This window comes from Rattus norvegicus, chromosome Y, assembly GCF_036323735.1.
Source record: "Rattus norvegicus strain BN/NHsdMcwi chromosome Y, GRCr8, whole genome shotgun sequence".
Classification (NCBI taxonomy): domain Eukaryota; kingdom Metazoa; phylum Chordata; class Mammalia; order Rodentia; family Muridae; genus Rattus; species Rattus norvegicus.
In genome coordinates, this window is record NC_086040.1 from 26,587,217 (window position 1) to 26,607,435 (window position 20,219).

Sequence of the window (20,219 nt, forward strand, 5' to 3'; positions counted from 1 at the left end):
GAACCACCAACCAGAGAGTGAACATGGTCTGACATTGAGCCCCCAGAACATAGGTAGGAAATGTGTAGCTTTGTCTTTTCACGGGTTTTCCCGACAATGCGTGTTGGCGTACCTGGAAGATGGAGCACCGATATTGGGATGTAAAGTGAGTAAATAAATAAATGAATTTTAAAGGCACATATATCCCATTTTACAGACAACATGTTTTGGGAAAGCCCAATTCTAGTTGTTTGGTACCCACATGAAGACGAAGCCTATGGAGTGCCATGCCCTTAGAGTCCATAATTCTTTTCATTCTCTTCTTCCATCAGAGTCCCCGAGCTCCACCTGTGGTTTTGCTAGTGGATGTCTGCTTCTGTCTGAGTCAGCAGCTTAGTGGAGTCTCTCAGAGGGAAGCCATGATAGTCTCCTTTCTCCAAGCATAACAGAGTGTCTTTAATAGTGTCACGGATTGGTGCTCATCCATGGGGTGGGCCTTAATCTGCACTAACCATTGGATGATCATTCCTCACTCTGTGCTCTATGCACGGCCCTTTCATTTCTTGTGGTCAGAATAAATTTTGGGTCAAAAGTTGGTGTCTCTATCACTCCATTTTGTTTGCTCTCTGGCTACAGGAGATGACTGCTTCAGGTCCATATCACTGAGGCGTTGAGTCTCAGCTAAGGAAACCCCCATTGATTCATGGGCATCTCTTACCCCAGCTCTCTGCCTCTTTCTGGATATTACCTCTACCTCCCCACCCCTATCCATCTAGGTTGCTGTGTCTGGCCTCAGAGTCAGATGATGTGATTACAGAGACTAGATATGCAAGGTGAGGAGATACCCGAGGGTTCCCCTCCTGCTGAGAGGAGAAAGTGCTGGGGAAAGAATTGTGAGAGGGGTGAATTGGGGGGGGGGGCAGTGTGCAACATGTAAAGTGAATAAATAAACAAATGAATGTGAAAATAACTAAATCTACTTGAAGATAAGAAGCAGGTGTGTGTGTGTGTGTAAGAAAGTAAGAAAGTATGTAAGTAAACTTGAAGGTAAGAGCAGTAGTGCATGTGTCTCTGTGTGTGACTGTGTGTGTGATTCTGTGTGTATGTGTGTTTGTGTGAATATATATATATATACATATATATACATATATATATATATATACATATATATATATACATATATATATATATATATATATATATATATATATATATATATGAAGGTAAGAAGCAAGTGGATGTGTGTTTAACATTAAATTATCACATTTGAGAAAACAGTTGCCTATACAGAAGACAGGACACCTTAGGCACTATATTAACAAAGAAATGGTGTTTGCTGAAAATTAAGAAACGATTCGGTGATTAATAGCACTATCTGTTCTTCCAGAGAACCCAGGACCGAACCCTAGCTCCCGAGTGAGAGTTCACAAGTGGCTGTAATTTCAGCATCACAGAATCTCACAACCTCTTCAACCTCCTGGACATTATGCATGGATGTGTTGCACACGGGAAATAGCAGGTAAACCTCTTACATTTGTACAACAAAAAAATAGAAAACAGAAGAGCAGTTCCTGGTTCACATAATTTGATTTTGTTGAATATTCATAGTGATAATCACAGTCAAAAAAAACACTTTATTGATCAGTAATGCATTAAAAGTCACTAAAGTTAATGATCACATGAGTAGCTTAAAATCTATTTATTTAAAAATTTGCAATAAAAATTGGCAGTCATTAAATTAATATTTTATTAATACACAAATTAATAAACATTTATATTCTCATATAGAGCTGAAAATAATACTTCCACATATTTGTTTGGCTTTTATAAATATTGCAGCTTCTAGTTAGTTTGTTGTTGGCTTTCGTAGGAGTTCATTTCCAGGTATTAGCCCATAAACTTTATAAACTCATACAGAATATACTACAGGAACTTATGCCCTCTTGTGTTGAATACAGGAAGGTTGCTATCTGTTTTCCTTTTTGTCTGATCAATTTTCTCTATGTACATTACAAGGATATTTTTGTTCTTGGATTCTTCCAGTTTTGTCAAGCCGATAGCTGATAACTTTGGAATATTTAATTTTTGAATATCATTCATGATGCTTTTTCCTGATATCTGCATTATCACTGTTGTAGATTTTCAAATGGATGGCCAAATGAACAGGTATTCAGGGACTGAACATGCCTTATAACTACTGTTGTTTTGACTTTTTGAAAGAAGAAATCAGAAAGGCATGGTGTTTTGGGTAAGGTACTCTGTGGGGGAAAACAGGAAGGAGGACAGAATTTGAGACATAAATAAATTAAATAAATAAATAAATACAAAAATAAAGCAGAATTCAAACTATACAGGAAAATCGGATTTAATTGACAGGAAACAGTGTGGTTTTACATCGAAACCTAATTACTAAATTTTATATACTTTAATCAATCTAATGACTAATTCTCAAAGAATTAGAAAATTGAAAAAAAAATGTTAAAAGTAACTTTGTAGGTTTACCAAATCATAGCAATAATGTTTCTAGAACTGTACACTTTCTATGAAATTATCCAATCCAGAAATCCAGTTGACATTTAGTTATTACATATCTTATGTCATTCTATTCTGTGATAATTCATTACTTTTTTTTATCTTCTGTGGCCACACCTTTGAAGATAAATAATAACTTTGCTAGAATATCTCTAAATTTGGATTTGCCTAGTGGTTTTTCTCTTTTAGGTTGAGATTATACGTACTTGACACAGATACCAAAAAGTGTTTCTTGCTTTGCTTAACACAGTTAAACATTAGGAGGATGCCTGTCATCTTAACAACACCCAATTATGGAGCAATGAAATTATTTTAAATTCTTTTCCTCTCATAGTTAAAATATTTTAATATATTTTTCTTTTGTATTTCCTTTTAAAGTAATAGAAGTTAAAAGAGAATTACTTAATGCCTATGGAAAGACTGTGTGTCTCTTCAATACTTTATGCATTGCTTTCAACATCTCGTCATTTTTTTACCAACATTTTGACCTGAGTTGTACTTACTGCATGTAAGTAGACTCAGAACAATGAGTCAGAGGAGAATATAATTATTGTCTTTCTGTTTGGGTGACTCATGCCTAAAACAATACTGTAGTTTTAGTGTCATGGTTATTTTTTAAGACTTCAATATTTTCAGCACACTTAAATGGAATTTTATTTTTCTTTAATTATATTCATAAGACTCAATATTATAATTTTATATTATTTTATTTTCTTGTTAAATAGCAACCTGAATCTAATTATCTAACACTAGCTAACTTTTATATTTGCATTCTGTCACTTGTAAACCCACTTCAATTCCTGTATAATGTGTGCATGCTTGCTTGTTTAAGTGTGTGTGTGTGTGTGTGTGTGTGTGTGTGTTTACCTGAAATAATGTTGAGAATCATCTGGCTGAAATTCTTTTCCACCGCCCTATAGAAATCAAAAGGTGGAGGAAAGACTACTCCTGTTCCAAAATTGTAGGCTCTGGGTGCCCAGAGCTGAAGTGTGGACTGACCAAATGGTACAAAGAGCAGAGTCTAACAATTCAATGTCCTGAAAACTACTCAGCAGTTCCAGTCCAATGCAATAAATTTACATATACTGAGGAATATGGAATTGTAACATAACGAGCTGACATCATTTACAAACAATTTCTGGAAGATTACCAAGTAGGTAAAAATAGATACAGAGAAATTTCAAGGTCCCTGAGACATCAGCATGTGGTTTAAACACGGCCCAGATGAAAATGTTTAAGTAATAGACTAATCTACTAAAGTAATTTAATAGCAAGCATACTTTACAATTGTTTGAAATTAAGCATGATGGTGAATAAAGACAACACTCTAAAACAATGTTATGTTTCTTGAAGTTTGTTTCAAGACATCAAGAAAGAGCACAGTGGTTTTGTTTTCTTTCTTTCACAGATGTTGCCCCTTTTGGAAAGAGCACTTTGGGATCCTTAATTACCTATTTATTATCAGAACTTTCTTCAGACCCAGAGTTCTTCTCAGTGGTGCCTTGACCTCTTGGTTCATTAAGCTATAAATGATAGAGTTCAGCATCGATACCACTGTGGTATGGAAGATGACCAAGAATTTATCAACTCCTTGTGGGTGGTTAGATTAGGGTCTCAATTAGTTTTTTCCCAACCCTGCAAGGCAACCTATTCCCCATGAAACAATTGCCAAAGGGGCACATACTCATGACACATTTGGGTTGCATAGTGAAGCACGGCCATACAGTGGCCAAAGGCCATGGTTGCCAATAGGCAGCACTCAGTTATACCAAAAAGTGTGAAGAACAACTTCTGTGTGGCACATCCCTCCTGAGAGATTCCTCAGATCTCACTTACACGTCTCTCCATATCTTGGGTATGACAGAGCCAGTGTAATCAATTTCCAGGTTACATAAGTACGCCAGAAGAAGTACATGGGGGTGTGTAGAGATGGAGTAGTATAGATAGCAAAGGCTATGAAAGCAGAATGAGGTAAAACAGGAGGAAGCATTCTCCAGGAACCTAAAAGTTATTGGCAATTGCAAAACATTTTACAGACAAGCCCTTTTCCTGCCACAAAGAGCAGTTGACACAATTGACACTCATCTGGAAGACAGAGCAGTAAGCCATTAGAAGGATTCTTGCAGATGAGAGATATTGATTTTTTAACACTTGTAGACACTCAGTTACATCAGAGTCAAAGCCTTTCTCTGTAATCACAAAAATCAAAGCATAGAAGTGATTTATTCTCACATATTTTCATATCTAATACTTTCCAAAGTGTGCCAAGCATGGAGCCAAGTGTCCAAATATTTACAAAGCTGGTGCAAACTTGTAGTCCTGGCACTAATGAAGCTCAGGCAGAAGGTTTATCATGGGTCTGAGTTCAGTTTCACATGCTGTATAAGCAATCATTCAAATTAAGTACAAGAAAACCCTGACTGTATTTGAATTTTTTACCCATTCTTATCATTATGTAGTTTTCAATGTTTTGCAGAAAAACAGATCAAACGAATCACTTCTATGCTTTCATGTTGCCACAGGTCATGTGTTTCACCATTAGGTTACTTATAAACATGGCTAAGAAAAAAAGTATTCCTCTTAATTTTTCTTCTGTGTGAATAAGTTAATTTCCCAAATCACTTAAGTTGATCGGGTGCGGAATGCTTGTCAGCTACATGGGTCATGAGCATTTGTGCATGTCTACCCACAAACACTTTAGATTTATCTTTCTGTACACTCTATTTTGGGGGAATTTCTCACCATAATACATAATTTTCTTTTATATTTGCTAATTGATCACTAGATTAATTTTCTCTTTCTGATAATGAAAAACACAGCTCCCCAAAAAAACAGGAACAACAAAAAAAAGAAAAACAATACATGGTTTTCTCATGGGGGCAAGGGATATAGTCAGGTATGATAGCTTATTACATATATTATATTAGATCAGACCCATTCAAACAAAAGTTATAAAAATGTAAGTGTAGAGAACATAGGATAGACTTAAAGCTCTGACAAATATGAAGGATGAGTGCTATTGTACATACTTGATCATTCAGTGGACTCTGCTTTGTAGAAAAAATGCTGGAATGCATAGGATTCTATTGTGATGCATTTCACACTTTTTTGGTGTACTATAAATATTTCTCCACGTTAAATTAAAACAAACAAACAAACAAACAAAAACAAATAAACAACCTTACCACAGTCAGCACAGAATAATGACTACTTTTTCAATTTGAAATATTTCTAAAGCAACTTCTTTCATTAGTACGTTCAGTATTTGTATAGGTAGCTCTCTATTTAGAGAGTGAGGCCTTGCCTCTTCTAGTTAAATTTCCAGAATATCAACTCAAGAAACAGAATGCTATATTTACATTTGAATTTGTGAAATAAAAATGATTCATGAGAAATCCTGAGGTTTCACAAAAAAACCTTACTAAAGCTAAAAGCACACATTGCACCTAACATGATAATAGTAGGAGATTTCAACAACCCACCCTGATTTTTGGAGAGATCTTGGAAACAAAAATTAAGCAGAGATGTAGAGGAAGTAATAGAAGTTATGAACCAAATGGATTTAACAGATATTTAAAGAACATTCCATCCTAAAATATAAGGATGTACATTCTTCTCATAACCTCAGGGAGCCTTCTTTAAAATTAAACACATAATCGGCCCCTCAACAAACCTTAACAGATTCAGGAAGATAGATATAATCCCATGCATTCTATCAGATCACCACACACTAAGACTGGTCTTCAACAATAACGATAATAACAGAAAGCCCACATATACATTGAAGTTTAAAAATGCTTTACTCCATGACAACTTGGTCAAGGAAGAAATAAAGAAAGAAATTAAAGATTTCTTAGAAATTAATGAAAATGAAGATACAACATTCCCAAACATATGTGACATAATGAAAGCAGAGCTAAGAGGAAAACTTATAGACCTAAGTGCTAGTGAAAAGAAACTGGAGAGAGCATATGTCAGGAGCTTGATAGCACATGTAAAAGCTCTAGAAAAAAAAAGAACTAATTAAAGCCAAGACGGGGAGCAAGCAGGAAATTATCAAACTCAGATCTGAAGTCAAGGAAGTAGAAATGAAAGGACGATACAAAGAATCAACAAAACCAGGAGCTGTTTCTTTAAGAAAAACAATAAGATAGATAAACACTTAGCCAAACTTATCAGAGGTCAAAGAGAATATATCCAAATTAAAAAAAAATCAGAAATGAAAAGGGAGACATAACAACAGAATGTGAAGAAATAAAAAAAATCAGATTCTACTATAAAAAATCAGATTCTACTATAAAAGCCTATATTCAACAAAAGTGTAAAATATAGTGGAAATGGACAATTTTGTAGACAGATACCAGGTAACAAAGTTAAATCAGGAAGAAATAAACTATCTAATTAACTCCATAACTCCTGAAGAAATAGAAGCAGATATTAAAATCTCCCAACAAAACAAAGCCCAGGTCAAGATGGGTTTAGTCCAGAATTCTATCAGACCTTCTTAGAAGATCTCATACTAATATTGTCCAAATTATTCCACAAAATTGGAGAGACTGAGCACTATCACATTCCATATATGAATCCTCAATTACTTTTAAACCAAACCCCCACAAAAAATCATTACCGAAAGAGGACTTCTGACCAATTTCCTTTATGAATATTGATGAAATAATACTCAATAAAATTCTTGCAAACCAAATCTAAGAATACATAAAAAAATCATCCAACAGGATCAAGTAGACTTGAACCCAGGAATGGAGGGATGGTTTAATATAGGAAAATTCATAAATGTAATCCATCATGTAAACATACTCAAAGATAAGGAGCACATGATCATTTCATTAGATGGTGAGAAAGCATTTGAAAAAAATTCAACAACCCTTGTGGATAAAAGTTCTGGAAAAATCACGAATTGAAGGCTCATTTAAAACATAGTGTAAAAAATATACAGCAAACCTGTAGCTAACATCAAACTAAATGGAAAGAAACATAAACCAATCCCACTAAAATCAGGGACTAGACAATCCTGCCCAACTCTCTTCCTACTTATTCAATACTGGACTCCATGTCATAGTCAGAGAAACCAGACAACAAAAAGGAGTCAGACGGATACAAATTGGAAGGGAAGATATGAAAATATTACTATTTGCAGATGATAGGATAGTATATACTTAAGTAACCCCAAAAGTTCCACCAGAGAACTTCTTAACCTGATAAATAACTTCAGCAAAGTGTCAGGATATAAAATTAACTCAAACATACCAGGAGCCTTACTCTCCTCAATGGATAAACAGGCTGAGAAAGAAAATAATGAAATCACATGCTCCACAAAAATTTCAAATAATATAAAATGTCTTGGTGTAAGTTTAACCAAGCAAGTAAATGATCTGTATGACAAGAAGTTCAAATGTCTGAAGAAAGAAACTGAGGAAGATCTCAGAAGATAGATAGAGCTTCCATGCTCATGGATTGATAGGATTAATATAGTAAAGAAGACCATTTTGCCAAATGCAATGTACACATTCAATGCAATCTCCATCAAAATTCCTACTCACTTCTTTAATAGAGATAGAAAGAGCAATTTGCAAATTCATTCAGAATAAGAAAAAGCCAGGATAGCTAAAACTATCCTCAACAATAAAAGAACTCCTGGGGGAATCATCACCCCTGGACCCAAGCAGTATTACAGAGCAATAGTGGTAAAAACTACATGGTATTGGTACAGAGTCAGATGGATAGACCAGTGTAATAGAATTGAAGACCCAGAAATGAACCCACATACCTATCATTTGATATTTGACAAAGGAGATAAAACCATCCAAAGGAAAAACATAGCATTTTCCAAAAATAGTGCTGGTTCTACTAGAAGTTATCATGTAGAAGAATGCAAATTATCCCATTTTATGACCATGTACAAAGCTTAAGTACAAGTGAATCGAGGACCTACACATCAAACCAGATACACTCAAACTAACAGAAGAAAAGGTGGGGAAGAGTCTTGAACACATTGCCACTGGAGACAATTTGCTGAAAAATTACCATTAACTTATGCTCTAAGATCAAGTATTGACAAATAGGACCTCATAAACCAGCAAAATTTCTGTAAGCCAAAAGACACTGTGATTAGGACAAAACTGTAACCAAAATATTGGGAAAAAATTTTTACCAATCCTATATCTGAGAGTGTTAATATCCAAAATATAAAATGAACTTCAGAAGTTAGACTCTAGAAAGCAAAAATATCCTATTAAAAATGGGGTACAGTGAGTTAGAAAACATTCTCAGCTGAATGTTATCGAATGGCCAAGACACAACTAAATAAATATTCAACATACTTAGTCTTCAGGGAAATTCAAATCAAAAGAAATCTGAGAATCCACCTTACACGAGTCAGAATGGCTAACATATAAATCTCAGGTGACAGCAGATGCTGGCAAGGATATGGAGGAAGAGTAAGACTCCTCCATTGTTGGTGGAATTGCAGACTGGTACAACCCTTTGGTAAATCAGTCTGAAGGTTCCTCAGAATATTTGACATTCCATGAACTTAGGACCCAGCTATACCTCTCTTGGGCATATACCCAAAAGATGGTCCAATGTACAACAGAGAAATATATTCAACTATGTTCATAGCAGTCTTATTTAAAATAGCCAGAATTTGGAAAGAACCCAGATGCCCTTCAACAGAGGAATGGATACAGAAATGTGGTGCAACTACACTACAGAATATTACTCAGCTATCAAAACAATGACTTCATGAAATTCATAGGCAAATGGAATGAACTAGAAAATATCATCCTGAGTTAGATTCTTCAATCACGAAAAACACACTTGGATGCTTTCATTGATTAGTAGATATTATCCAAAAACCTTGAATTACCCATCATGTAATACGCAGACCACATGAAACTCAAGAAGGATGAGTAAAATGCAGATGCTTCACTCCTTCTTTAAAAGGGGAACCAAAATTCCCATGGGAGGGGATAAGGAGGGAAAGTTTATAACAGAAACTGAAGGAACTGCCATTCAGTGCCTGGCCCATATATAGCCCATACATATAGAGCACCAAATGTAGATAAGATGGATGAAGCTAAGAAGTGCAGGCTGACAATGACTGGATATTGATCCCTCCTGAGAGACACAGCCAGAATATGTCAAATACAGAGGCAATACATCACCAAACCACTGAACCAAGAATCAGACCCCAGTTGGAGGAATTAGAGAAAGGATTGAAAGTCCTGAAGGGATTTGCAACCCCATAATAATGACAATGCTAACTAACCTGAGCTTCCAGGGACCAAACCACAACAGAAAGACTATACATGGACTGTCCAATGGTTCCAACTGCATGTAGCAAAGGATGGTCTTGCTGAAAAACAATTGAATGAGAAACACTTTTTTCTGACAAGGTTGGAATACTAGTGTAGGGGAAAGTGGGGAGGTGTGGGGAGGCCGTGGGTGGAGATGTGTACTCCCTTATAGAAGGGTAGGGGGAAAGGTTAAGGGGCTTATGGACTGGAAACCTGAAAAAGGGAATAACATTCGAAATGTAAACAGGAAATATCCAACAAAGAGACAGAGAGAGAGAGAGAGAGAGAGAGAGAGAGAGAGAGAGAGGTGGAGGAGGAGGAGGAAGAGGAGGAAGAAGAGGAGGAAGAGGAGGAAGAAGAGGAGGAAGAGGAGGAAGAGGAAGAAGAGGAAGAGGAAGAAGAGGAGGAAGAGAAGGAAGCAGAAGAAGAAGGAGGAGGAGGGAGGAGGAGGAGGGGGAGGAGGAAGAGGAGGAGGAGGAGGAATTGAAACAGAAAGAAAACTAAACTTCCATTCTTCCCCATTCCCTCTCTTCCTCAGCTGTTGTTTAGGCAGTCATGTTAGTGAGATGCTATAAGTGTAATTTCTGGAGTTACTTTGAGACACCATCTCATAGTAAACTTTAGTCTCTTACAATCTTCTTGCCCCTCTTCTGTAATGTTCCTCAAACTTGAATCAAGTGACATTTTGTAGATAGAGCCATTGAGACTGGGCTTGAAATTTCTATCCTGCATTTTGAATGGCTGAGATTTTTACTGTGATCTTTGTTTCAGAGACTGTAATTAATTCTGTATATAAGGACACATGGCTTTGATTGTTTTTAGGTATGATACTGGCTTAAGTAAGTAAAGGGCTGTACATTCTCCCCCATAACCACAGCTTCAATAGCCTTATATATGTGGGTAAATTACCAGTACCATCCATGTTCATTGATCAGGACTTAAGCAAAATTAGATAGCTGTTGGCTATCATCAAGCTATTTGTGCCACTGCACTGCCCTTATGGTTATCCTGACATGTTGTTCATTTTGTTTTACAGGCATGATATTAACAATTACTTGAAAATGACAAGACTGGTGATTGTAATTACATGATATACTAGAAATTTGACCTGTGCCTGGCACATCTTCTTGTATATGAATGTTGACTTTCTGATAGGCAGAAGGATGTAAAAGTTAAATTTAGTCTTAACTAAAAAAAGGAAATTAAAATTTTCCTGCTATAGCACGTTTAATTAATTGAAGCAAAACAAAATCTATTTAGTTGATGTTGGGGAAATATCATTTAACAATATAATCCTAAATCCTTTTAAGTCATTAAATGTCACAGATAGTTATTAGCTGTCATACTACGTAAAATTGGCATCAGGATTGTGATGATGAAATATTCTCTGTTTTATGCAAATGCATAGTAATAATGAACAAAGTTATGTACCAAACTTCATGCTTCAGGTAACTAATTGCATGTATAAATTATATCTAAGATAATTTCATATTACCTAGGTATCAAGTGCATAATAATTATGAGTAAATTATTAATTAAATATTAAAATAAGAATACTAGAGTTACCAAATGGACATGGAAAATAAAATATATTAGAATAATGAAATATATTTATTAAAAGCCAAATGATGAAAACATTGTGTATATAAAAGCAGCCTGGAGCTATATGTCACCTTAAACTGTTATATTGTGTTCCCATGAGGTGGTTTAGCAGATAAAATTTCATGCAATAAAGAAGCAAGGACTTAATTTGATACCTACACGTAAATGTTTGGAAGACTCCTATATTTACTGCATGACCAGAACACATAAAAGCTTACACAGAACATTAATAATGAGACTAATGAGAACAATTATAATAGGAAAAAGAAAAAAACAAAACTCTAGGAACATTTTAAAGAAATAATGTATTGACCTTAAAATAGAAAATTCAACACATTTTCTTAGTACATTAACTACTCAAAGAAAAACTAAAAGGCTTTTACTTCATTCTATATGAAAGCAAAAACACAGCAGATGGATTGTGTAAAGAAAGAGAGAACTGCAAACTGTAAAATTAATATAGTCATTCCAGAGGAAAGAAACAGACACTAACCCAACGTTCTATAAGTAAACATTTGAAGGATTTAGTGCATAATAATAACATATTTAATCGAACACATCTTACGATGATAAAGAAAAGAAAGCTGCAAAAATAATTCCTGAATGTATTCATATAAATTAAAATGTGGCAAGATGTCTCAAATTCATAGATACCCTGAAATACATCACACAATTATAAATAATTAGATTTTACTATGGAATAAGTAATGTAGTATTTGCTTAGTGTTTAAGAGCACTTACTGCTCTTAAGCGCAAACACGTTCAGTTTCCAACATCGATCAAGCCACTTCCAACCTGCTGTGAAAGCAGCTCCAGGGGATCTGACATCTTCTGGTCTCACCAGGTGCCTGTGTTCATGTGCACAAATCTATACATAGACATTCACACATAACATTCTATTAAAATAAAAAGATTCACATATTTATTTTCTGCACAATAGTAAGCCTCCTACATATGCAAACACAATTGTTGCAATGTAATAAGAAAGGAGAAAATTCGCAAATAGGATGAAGAGTAAATTTACCATTAATGCTTACACAGTTCAGTAAGCAAAAACACTAAACATCACGATTGAAATGCAATGTAGATGTTAAAAGAATCTAGCATTTGAATTTATGAGTGAAACTATTTATAATATATATATATATATATATATATATATATATATATATATATATATATATATATATATATATATTCCTTCCATTGTACACTCTCCTGGTCCCCTCCCACCGTTCCTCATCCCATTCCACCCCTTCTTTCCCTGACTCCAAGAAGATGTTCCCCAGATCCTGCCAGGCACCATAATCCCTGTGGCCTCAATTCTCTCAAGGATTAGGCCAGATCAGGCAGTCCTGTACTCTATATGTGTTAGGGCATCACACCAGCTTGTGTATGCTGCCTGGTTGGTGGCTCAGTGTTTGGGAGATCTCAGTGGTTGGGATTAGTTTAGAGTACTGGTCTTCCTACAGAGGTTGCCCTCTGCTTCAACTTCATCAATCCTTCCCCTAATTCAACAACTGACAGAAGTCAGAGACTGATGCCGTTTTAAAATATATGTATCATTTAATTTTGAATGGTATACAATGGGTCCTTTCATATAAAAATGATGGCAATATGTACTTATTATAGTCTTCTGAGATGGATATTTGACAGTATTTATACAAGTATTACATAACTTAACAGCCTTGACAACATTCCAACAACGTGTTTTGTAATTCATAAAATATATAATGTAAATAATTACCACTGAATACAGTGCCTGAGTCAGTGTCCATGCTGATTTTCTGTAGCGAAGTTTAGTTAATGAAAATGAAAATAATCTGAATGCCACGATTAGATTATTATTTAAACAAACAATTATACTACCATTTGCTAAATGCATGGTGTTCCATGAAGAAATTGTCCATGTACATGTATTCAAGATTTATTATTAAATGAAAAGCAAATGACAGAATATTGCATTATGTAATCAAACTTCCTAATCTGAAGATTTACATATATTCTATAATTGTGTCAATGTAGAGTAAACCTGCTACAAGAGCATGGGAGGCAGTAGACAGAACACTGGGAGTTCTAGGTCAATTTGAGCTCCACAATGACACCCGATTTTAAAAAACAAATAGATCAGATTTGAAAGAATGTCTGCCAAACTCTACTTAGTGTTTACATTTGGAAGTTTTAAGAAACCAAGTTATTCTTTGACAATTCCATACATGACAGCACATGTATGGAAGCCCTCTACACTCCCAATCTCCTATCTGCCCCAACCAACATAACTTTTAGAACAAATCCCCTTAGCTCGTGCATGTATTTTATCTTTTTGCTTCATGACCACCTGGATTTAACCTGAGCCTCTTCTGTGAACATGAGCATGAAGCTATACACGTAACCACTGGTAAGAAACCCATGGCAACATCAATTTCTATTCTCCAGCACTGTGCTTAGTTCCTTTGAATAGGCAGGATCAATATTATATAGAGTCTGTTCAGATAGATGTAACTATTGTGAGTTCCTGAGTGGCACAAATGTATCATGCTCAAAGGACAGCATCTCACAGATCTCCTTACCTACTAATTTGCCCTTGAAAGAGGCCAAGCCCTGAATATCACTTTATCTCTAAACTGGAAGTTATCTCCAATGGATAATCATTTGAAAATGAAAACTTAGTTTTCTCCAAGGGAATCTCACTGGTTACATAAACTAATTTAAGGGTAGACTGCATATAACGCACTAAAGGACCTGAACATCATCTTTTGAGTATCCTAGTTTCATAATGGGTCAGGACTTTTTCTTCAGATTGTCTTTTTCTTTTTGTTATTTGCTTATTTATTTATTAATCTTTACCCTGTTTGTTTTGTGTATATATTTTTCCTGGTTTTATGATTCCATGGAATTCCTGAGTGTGTGAATGGAACTCTGGGTCTCTCTGTCTGTACCTGATTCTTGTACCTTGTATTGGCTCTTTTCTATCTGCTTGTTTTGTTCTACTCCAGCTCATTAATTTTCATTTTATTTTTATCCCTTAGATGACTGTTTGTTTTCTAGTAAGAGTCAGAAGAATGTAGATACAGATGACAGGAGGGGAATAGAAGAAGTGGGGGAATAGAGGGAAGGGAAATCATAATTCAAATATATTGAATGAAAAAGTCTAATTTTGAGAAAAGAATTTTAAAAACATACTTTCTAGGACCTGTCTGCTCCCTTTTCACAAAGTTCTAACTAGTTTCATATCAAAAGTTAATTAAAATATTTAAACCATTTCCAAGGCACAGAAAATTATTTGTTTAGAGCCAATCTGGAACTGCCACTATGGGAGTGAAGCTTCTGTAGAGTTGTAATAATGTAGTAGGAGATTCTTTAAATGCTTTCAGAGACATCAATCCACTGATATTCATTGGGAGTTTCACATGATGGATGTTACAAATGTTGAATTGGAACATATACATTTTCGATACTTCAGTTTTCATGAAACTCTTCAAGGTCACATTAATAGTTGTATGGGATACAATCATGGCATAGGTGTGTTCCTTTGTAATGTTCAAAATTAAACCAAATAATACTAAAATATCATTAATACATCCTAAGCCCATATCAACATGACAATTAAGAAATAGAAGTAGATGCGTATTAGTGGATAAAAGCTGTTTATGGAGAGGCACTATTCTATTTCTGGGACAATTTCACTTCGTTGGTAGATGGGTTAAATCAAAGTCTGATAATGAAGGCCTTGCTGTAAAAGACCATTATCTCACTAAGGGACTCTCAAACCCTGTTGTTTAGGGCATTTCAATAAATCATCTGAAGCAACTTTGGCAATGACTTTATAACATTAAAATGACTGTACAGGGCCTAGTGTTCATCAATAGATCTTCTTCAAGCAGAATACTTCTCATTTCATTCTTTGGTGAATCAAAATTGCAAATTCAATGTCATGTAAATTAGATGATGAAGATGATGATGATGTTGATGATGGTGGTGGTGGTGGTGGTAGTGGTGGTGGTGGTGGTGGTGGTAATGGTGGTGGTGGTGGTAGTGGTGGTGGTGGTGGTGGTAGTGGTGAAGATGATGAAGAAGAGGTCAAAAATGATCTTTTCGGACAGATAACAAAGCACATACTATTTTCAGTGTTTTTCCTTTCTTTAGTGTGTCTAGCATCGACAGTGAGAAATAATCTATTGTAAGTGCTATGTTGGGAAGAGAGGTTTAAGCTCATCTATAGCCCACAAAACACCAGAAAAGAAAGCAAAATTTGTCATGAGAAATTTATATACATTCTCACAAGAAATCCTTATCATAACCATAGCAATGAATCAATTTAATTTTGTGAGGCAGCAAATTGCCTTTCAGAGTTTAGTTTATTAATATAAAGTGATCATGTACAGAGTTCAATTCCTCGCTGTCAGGACCAAAGCCCATGGATTTTAGATCTTGATGTCCTAGGATTTTAAATATTAATGACATAATTGATGGCAATGCACAACCCTAAAAGTCTTACCATATAAGTCACAAAGACACCATAATATATGCTGGGCATCAGGTTAGAACTTTTATGTTTAAATGTATTCCGAGTTTCAAAAAGTGAAATGGTTGAGTTTAAGAAAGGCCATTTTTCGGTTTGCATTTATATCTCCAGTGTGCCGTTTGATTTTGGTGGATCATTACACAGTTTTTCATTTTATTTTATTTGAACAGGTGATATAAGGTAACTGTACAGATTAATGAGCCTCAGTTTGATATATCCATAATGGAGACAGCATGCACTGACTAATGTAACTACCTTCTTACACTGACTTTTTTGCAATTTACTACAAGTTAGGATACTCTATTCTACTTTTAGGGAAAAATGACTTACATAGGATATAAAAATCCATAATATATTTTCAGAACTGTTTTCTTATTTTGTAATTTTGATTTATTATTCACACATGTATATAATGTACCTTGATCACACCTATCATTAACTTGGTTCTACTCTCTCTGGATAAATTCCCTTTCTAGCTTCATGTTCTTTATATTTTCCTGTTTTATTTTCTTTATAATCCATTGGTTCACTGAGTACTGCCTGCTGGGATCTTCCCTAATTCATTGTCTTAATTGTGTACAAGACTTGTGCATTCTACTGTAGATGCAGTGAGTCCATAATTCCAATAACTGTGTCATAACTAGATGTCATGATTACATCCTCTCTCCTCAAGTTCTGTCTTCTCCTTTTCTGCAATGTTTCCCCAGCCTTATGCTCAGCTTTCTTCTTCTCACGGTCTTAGCACTTATACCAGTTACACAGATCTACAGTAATTGCTGCCCAGTACACCTATACATTTCTCTGACCACAGCCCATAAAAGCAGTAATGTATGGACAAAAACAATGAGAATTGGAACGCAGTTTGACAACATGGCCATTTAGCAAAACAGGAGTAGTAGGATCCTCTCTGTGACCATGTGAGCCATGTGAAAACTGTCAATGTTTATAACATGACATCTGACTTTCCTTCTATAGAAGAGGCTTCAAATTCAAACAAACAGCAGTTGCCCACTTTCATAAGATTTAGATAATTGTCTTCATACTTCTGAATTTTCAACTTGCAAAATGATGTCTAGTTTCATCAATATCCATGCCAATGATAAAATTTTGCTATTTGATGATTAAATAAAGGTCTAGTGCCTATATAATTTATTTTTCCAATTTTGTAACATGGATATTGTGAACAGTGAGAAGGTAAAGACATTTATGGAGTTATAACTGAAATAGACAGATTCCATCAACGACATATTCTTTCGGTGGTACTATTGAATCACAAATAATTTCACTGTCATTTGTATTTGTACTTCACCAACGATTTGTGAGTTTAGTATTTAGTATTTTTCATGTAATTTTTGCTAATTACTGTGCCATTATTTTAAGCATTTATTCAAATATATAGCATATTTAATTCCATTACTTTATTTCTGATGAATAAGGTATTTTGTGTCTTATAGATATGATCCATGTCATATAAAGAGCCAGTAAAGTTTTCTTTTCTCCATCGTTATTAACTTAGTATCTCTTAATGACACTAAATTGTGTAGATATGCCATATTTCCTGTATCCATTCCTCTGTTGAAAAGCTTCTAGGCTCTTTCCACCTTCTGGCTATAATAAATGAGGCTGCTATGAACATAGTGGAGCATGTGTCTTTGTTATATGTTGGGGCATCTTTTGGGTATATGCCCAAGAGAGGAGTAGCTGGGACTTCAGATAACTCTATGTCCAATTTTCTGAGGAACATCAAGACTGATTTTAAGAATGGTTGTACCAGTCTGCAATCCAACCAACAATGGAGGGGTGTTCCTTTTTCTCCACATCCTCACCAGCATGTGGCCTGATTTTTGCTGTCACATGAGTTTTTGATCTTAGCCTTTCTGATTGGTGTGAGGTGAAATCTCAAGGTTGTTTTGGTTTGCATTTCCCTTATGACTATAGATGTTGAACAGTTCTTTAAGTGTTTCACTGCCATTCGATTGTGAATTCTTTGTTTGGCTCTGAACCCCATTTTTCAATATGGTTATTTGTCTCCCTGTAGTCTAACTTCATGATTTCTTTGTATATTTTGGATATTGGCCCTCTATCTGTTTTAGGATTGGTAAAGATCTTTTCCCAATCTGTTGGTTGCCACTTTGTCCTAACAACAGTGTCCTCTGCCATACAGAAGCTCTGGAGTTTTATGAGTTAGCATTTGTTGATTCTTGATCTTAGAGCATGAGCCATTCCTGTTTTGTTAAGGAAATTTTCTCCACTGGCCATGTGTTCTAGATGCTTTCCCACTTTTTCTTTTGTTAGTATGCGTTTACCTGGTTTGATGTGGAGGTCCTTGATCCAGTTGTACTTCAGCTTTCTACAGGGCAGTAAGAATGGATGCATTTGCCTTCTTCTACATGCTGACCTCCAGTTGAACCAGCACCATTTGCTGAAAATGCTCTTTTTTTCCCATTGTATGGTTTTGTCTCCTTTCTCAAAAATTAAGTGACCAAGGGTGTATGGGTTCATTTCTGGGTCTTCAGTTCTATTCCACTGGTTTATTTGCTGATTCTGTCTCAATATCATACAGTTTTTTTTTTTTTTTTAATCACCGTTGCTCTGTAATACTTCTTAAGTACAGGAATTGTGATTCCTAGGGAAGTCCTTTTATTGTTGGGGACAGTTTTAGCTATTATGTGTTTTTTGTTATTCAAAATGAATTTATGAATTGTTCTGTCTAACTCTATGAATAATTGGATTTGAATTTTGATGGGGTTGGAATGAATCTGTAGGTTGCTCTTGGTGCAATGGCCGTTTCTACTATATTAATCCTGGCAGTCCATGGAAATAGGAGATCTTTCCATCTTCTGAAATCTCCTTCAGTTTCTTCAGAGACTTGAGGTTCTACTCATATGCTCATATTTTTTACTTGCTTGGATAAAGTCACCCCGAGATATTTTATATTATTTGGGGCTATTGTGAAGGGTGTCATATCCCTAGTTTCTTTCTCCGCTTGTTTAGGTTTTGTGCACAGTTATTTTTATACCCAGCCACTTTGCTGAAATTGTATATCAGGCTTAGTACTACTCTTGTGAAACCTTTGGTGTCACTAAGTATACTATCATATCATCTACATACAGTGTTATTTTGACTTCTACCTTTCCAAACTATATCCCTTTGACTTCCTTCAGTGTCTGATTGCTGTGGCTAAGATGTCTAGAACTATATTGAATAAGTTTTGTGAGAGTGGGTAGCCTTGTCCATTCCCTGATTACAGTGTGATTGCTTTAAGTTTCTTTACACTTAGTTTAATGTTAGCTACGTATTTGCTGTATATGTTTAGGTGTGGGCCTTAAATTCCTGTACTTTCCCGGACTTTTATTATGAAGTGATGTTGAATTTTGTCAAATTTTTTCCCAGCATCTAATGAAAGGATCATGTGGTTTTCATCTTTGAGTTTGTTAATATAGTGGATTACGTTGTTGGTTTTCTGTACATTAAAGCATCCCTGCAAGCCTGGGATGATTCCTACTTAATCATAATGGATGATTGTTTAATGTGTTGTAGGACTAGGTTTGCAAGAATTTCATTGAGTATTTTTGTGCCGATATTGATAAGGGATATTGGTCTGAAATTTTCTTTCTTTGTTGGCTCTTTCTGTGTTTTAGTTATAAGAGTAATTGTGGCTTCATTAAAGCAACTTGGTAGTACTCCATCTGTTTCAATTTTATGGAATGGTTTGGACAGTATTGTTTTGAAATTTTCAATGAATTTGGATGGATATATGCACTAAGCCCATCTGTTCCTGGACTCTTTTTGGTTGGGAGAGTTTTGATGATTGCTTGTATAACTTTGGGAGTTATGGGTTGTTTAAATGGTTTAACATTTCCTGATTTAGTTTTTGTCTCTTGTATTTGTCTAGAAAATTGTCCGCCTTCTCCAGATCTTCAAGTTTTGTTGAACATAGGTTTTTGTTATACAATGATTTCTTTTAATTTCCTCTGATTCTGCTGTTTTGTCTCCCTATTTTTTTCCTTTTTTTCCGAAGCTGGGGAACGAACCCAGGGCCTTGCGCATCCTAGGCAAGCGTTCTACCACTGAGCTAAATCCCCAACCCCCTTGTCTTACTTTTTAATATTTGATTTTGTTAATTTTACACACTCTCTGTATCCACTGGTGAGTCTGGCTATGGGTTAATGTATCTTGTTGATTTTCTCACAGAACCAGGTATTGGTTGTGTTGATTCTTTGTATAGTCCCTTTTTTCTACTTGGTAGAATTCAGCTCTGGGTTTGA